The sequence below is a fragment of the Rhagoletis pomonella genome, unplaced genomic scaffold (genome assembly GCF_013731165.1).
Source record: "Rhagoletis pomonella isolate Grant_MI unplaced genomic scaffold, Rhpom_1.0 Rhpom_scaffold_00002, whole genome shotgun sequence".
Taxonomy (NCBI): Eukaryota; Metazoa; Arthropoda; class Insecta; order Diptera; family Tephritidae; genus Rhagoletis; species Rhagoletis pomonella.
Window position 1 is genome coordinate 55,981,282 of NW_023458556.1, and position 5,344 is coordinate 55,986,625.

A 5,344-nucleotide genomic window follows, 5' to 3' on the forward strand; every position below is an offset into this window, starting at 1 on the left:
ACATGCGCATTCGTGTATTTCCTTCTTATAAAAAAGCAAGAAATACGTTCCTTTTTGTTGTAAATCAATGTTGAATCTATTCAAAGGCTTAGAATACTATTCTCAGCTGATCATTTTTCTTAAGGCTGTCAATGCGCTCCCGATCCCCAAAAAGACTAAACGCTCATTCAAAGTGGTCATGGTCTACATAATATGAGCAATCGTGGCACCTATCGTGCGTATAGCTTCTTCACCTTGAGATGTCTACACCCTCAGCCACCTCGCACACTTCTATTCTCTGATCGTCCAATATCATTCCACAGATTTTATAGACGATTTATGACATTGAAAACTCTTATAAACAAGCTCAACACTCGACGTCACTTGTGCTTGTACGACCACAGCGGTATTGTCACTGTGAAACCGTCCATTTTTTAAAGCCCAAATTCCGTGCAACTTTTAGGGAAAACATATAGTTTTGTCAAGTGTGATATGCATATAACATTGTTCAAAAATACGCCGCGGATTTTCCCCAGCTACATAGATTCAACTGAATTTGATATATGTTTTCGGCTTACTGGCATAAAGCTTCGACTTCACCTGTGTGGTGTTTTCCCTCCCGCTCGGAGCTTAAGAACAAAGATAAAAATGCTTGACTAAATTGATGAATTTTATTGAAAATATATGAAATATTATTTTTTGTGCGGTGGGGAGGGAGGTGTATTTAGTACCGGACTCGAATTTTTCTTGGCGGCTCTGATCCTAGCATAGCGTTTTATGCGCCGCCTTTCTGCTCATTATGTTGCAGCTGCTTTTAATTACGCTACAGAAGAAAAGTAAAGCATTCAGCGGTATCCGCTTCATCTAAATTATGTGTGCGCGCTTCAATGACACAAAAATCGTATGCTAATATTATAATAGGATTCTTCCCAGCACCTTTTTCTTCTCGCTACTTATATTTTTTCCGAGTCTCACGAATGAATGTAACAGCGTTTAGGCCAAAGTATAAACATTTCTTTAAACTGCACATAATTTGCTTTATCTCGTTAGCTAGAGAAAATCTGTGTTTTTTGTTTATGGTCATCCATAAAACCATTAGCTTGTATTCCCTTACTTTTAGTAGTTTATTAACTCTAAAACAACCGGTTGAAACACTAGAAATTACTTTATGATGGCAATTACAAAAAACGATGAGCCGAGCGTACATTAAAGCAAAACATAAAGGAAATCAGACCTTCAGAGTGATGAGAACGTTGACGTGGGCGGCCAGTTCGATGATATCTTCAATGTGCTTTTGTCGACGTCTAATGGCAACTGTCTGCAGCGAGAAAGAGGGTGGGAGAGGAGGAAGGTTGCAAGGATTGCCTTTGAATTGTAATTACCAATGCAACGACGCAACCGCCGACATCTGCTAAATTGTTGCAAGGATACAGACATAATTTACTATTCATAATGATTGCTAATCAGTAAGCGTACCAGCCGTTACCATCGTTGCACTTTTTTTTTTTCACCACAGCGCATAGCAATATGGTTGGTACATGGATAAAGAAACATTATTTTATAGCGAAATTTTCAAGTGTTGTTGTTGTTGTTGTTGGTGATTGTATTCTTATTGCCTTCATTGCTGTTGACAGTTTTTATCCTCCAATGCGTTGTTTTCTCATTATTTTTATTTTATTTTTTTTTTTGAGTTTTTGTTTGCTTTGGCACAGCAAATGTCCTTCAGACTAATACTCGTCCTGCCATCACATCAATCGCGGTCATTGTCTATGCATACAGTTTGTATGTACAATGCCCACTCACATTCTTCGTCACCATCACCATTTTTGCATACATACATATAATTTTGTAGCGGCAGCAGTGAATTTGCACACTCGACTGAACTAACAACTTTATCGTCGTTGACTGGCACGTTCCGTTGTCCATCGTTCGCGCATACTACTACACGTAGTTTTTGCTTGCTGCCATGTTCGTTGCTTGTCTTAATAGACATAATGAATATTGATGTTGCCACTGCCACAACAACCGCTATATAATGTTTTTCTTCGTGCTTAGTTGTTTTTGGTTACCTTTAACTTATATACATTACATTTTGAAGTTTTTCCGCTACTGTTAACATAAATTTTCTTCGTGTGTGCGGTGGAAGGAATCGTGTTTGTCGATGCTTAATGGTTGTTTAAACTTTTTCATTTGAAGAAAATTACCATTTTGGTGTTGCGAAAAATGGATGCAAATGCTGGTAGTTATTAAATATTTTTAACGCAAAAGCGATATTATTTAAGTTCGAAAGAAGATTTAAGGCCGTTACGTTGCCTATTTTAAAGTATAGCTAAATCATAAGCGTTTATTAATAAAAAATATTTAAAAACTATTTGTAACAAAAACGCTGTAGAATTTGAATTAAATTTACTGCAGGAAAAATTACTGTTTGAACAAAATAATTAGCTTTTATTTGCTCTGTGCAATAACACTGTAGGAATGCTAAAATTACACAAAATGACACAAAAAAACGCCAAGACACGTAAACTTAATTTTGGGTCGTCGATTACGGATCTGTATACCGTTTCTCTAGATCAGGTCAATTTCCCAAGTTATTTTCATTTTAAATTTGCATCATGAATGAAGAAAATTAAACTTTACCGTGGCAAATGTTACTCATACGCCATGTACGTGAATGTACGATTACGGATCCCTGATAAGCCGCGAGGTTCCATATAATTGATAAAAAAAAGAATGCGCCTGCTCCAAGCTGCGCTTGAAAAATTTAAAGTTAAAGTCGCTTGAAATTTCCATGTTCCACCAATTTTGTATCAAAGCATTTTTCGATAACTAAATTCACTTTTTTTCGGAAAAACAATGTGGTTTCTACTCACCACAATTTTACGCTGAAAACGATGAGATAGTTGGTTTTTCTTAAAAAATTACTTAAGTCCTGCAATACCACATTTTTTAGATCGAAGATAAAACAAAATTCAAATAAAATCCAAAATGATGAGTTTTTTTTGGAGCCGGTATATATTCTTTCGAACATTTATATGTCGTAACCTTGCAAAGAAATTAAAAGAGAGAGAAAATACCTTTGAAATGCTACCTCATAAATCTAAGTCGATAAATTTTTGGCTTAGTTATTCAACTTTTTCTTGAACAAATCTTTGAAAAAAAGTACAAAAATATCATAAAAAATCTCCTTATTAAGATTCTGTTGAAAAAAAAATTTTAATATTTTTATAAAGATTTTTTAAGCTTAAACTTTTTTTGCCATCTGAAGGTTTTTTTTTGAATCCTTTAAGAAACTATTTTTATTCAATAAAAACTTAATTTTTGGATGCGTTTTCAAATCGGTCCAGCTCACGTAAATCGAAATATTTTGGTGGATGCCTTCAAATATAATACATTTTGTAATCCCGATGAAAAAACCGTAACTTTTTCTGGTGATGCAGTCAAATGTACATGAATACATATAAACGTAAGCTCGAATAAGTACAGGGGTATTATCTTGTGATACAGGGCTGTCACCGTACATAAATACAAAAACAAAAATTATTTTATTATACTCCAGATTCATGCAGATTTCGATTTTTGAAAATAAAATTTTTGAGCCCGCCGATTTTCGCAAGGATTAAGTTTTAAACTCTTTTATTTTCGCTGAAGCAGCTGTGAATTTAATTGTTGACCAACATAACTGCAAAGCGACAATAGGCTGTCAAAAAGCGATCCGTAAACAAAAGCACATCTGTAAACAAAAGCTTTACATAACATACTTATGAATGTACATAAGTAACTGTATTATAAAATAATAAGTAAAATGCATACTTGCATATGTATCTATGTGCATTAGGCTGGCCGCAGCTTATATGAAAAAAAATAAATATAAAAAATCCGTAAATGTTCGGCTCTTAGAACATGAGGGTGGGAGTAATAAAAAACGTTTTATTTGTTCAGCCTGATCCGATGATGCTTAGCCATGAAAACTGGAGCCTAAAGTAAGTATTTAACAAATTAAAAATTTAATTTTTTATCGATTTTTTAAATTTTTTAGGTTTTCAATTTCAAAAAGTTCTGCAATCGTTTGAAAAATGCCAACAAAGAGTCACATTAAGATATTAAAATTAGTCAAAGTCCGATTTGAAAAAGCTCGAATCGAGCAAAAAATGCCTCAGTTCGTGGAGAAACAATATTATTTAAAATTTTGATATCATACAGACCCTTCCACTGCTGCAATAATTCGTTTTGGAATGGCGCATTTTGCTTACGCTCTTGAATTTTGACACTTTTCAGATTTTAGTCCGAAAAGATAAGGAATGAACCTAATAATTGCAGCAACTGTCTTATTGATGGCAACTTTGCACCCAGAATACCATTTTCACATTCGCCCACTAAAAATATGTCTTCCTCCGAACGCAATCTTTTCATTGGAAAGCCCGATTATGGTTTTGCACTCATTTTGTGAGCCGATTAATTAATTTTTACGTATTGGACAATGTAATGTCGGGGACTACTTTTTTGTATAACACAACTAGAAAAATCAATGTCACATCCTTCATAACTCCAGGTACATTTTTTACGCGAATCATCAACTTTGTCGTATAAGCAATGCATTGTCGTGGTCTACTTATTTGCATAACAAACAAGGTTTCAAAAAAACAATAAAAATCTGCATATTCAACCAAACCTCTATATCCCAATGTTTGAAGTTCAAGTAGAGAAAAATTTATTGAATAAACCTGAAAATTCACATACATATATGCTAAACCCGAATCCGATGCCCGTTTCTCACCATAGTATCAGGTTCGAGGTCATTTGAGGGTCAAATTTGGGAAAAAATTATTTAATACAAATAAAAATTCATAAAAATAGGCTTTGTTGACGCTTGATTCTTCGAGGTCATCTAGATGTCATGCCAAGGCCAACTCAAGGTAAAATTCAGAAGAATTGTATTGAATTTTCAGGTTTAATCAATCAATTTTTCCCTACTTAACCTTCAAATGACCTGAAACCTGACGTGATGGAGGCTAACAGACCTCGGATTTGCATTCAGTGCTTCGAATAACATTGGGATATAGAGGTTTGGTTCAATATGCCGAAACTTTTTTTATACCTTTCATGAGCATGAAATGGTATTATAACTTTGGTCCGATGTTTGTAAGTACCAGAACAAAAAGAGATAGACCCATTAAAATGTATACTTATATGATCAGAACGTCGAGCTGAGTTGATTTATCCATGTCCGTCTGTCCGTCTGTTTGTATGCAATCTAGTCTCTCAGTTTTCGAGATATCCGGATCAAATTTGGTAGGTGGGTGTATTTTTATAATGTATTAATCATTTGTCGGAACCGGAAGAATCGGACCACTATAACATATAG

General features: G+C 34.5%; 1 protein-coding gene across 1 annotated transcript in view; it reads right to left on the bottom strand.

Annotated features, from left to right (window-relative positions):
- LOC118733838 (zwei Ig domain protein zig-8) overlaps positions 1 to 5,344 on the bottom strand; it is a gene marked incomplete at its 3' end in the record, with an annotated part of 110,795 nt that overhangs the window by 97,693 nt on the left and 7,758 nt on the right.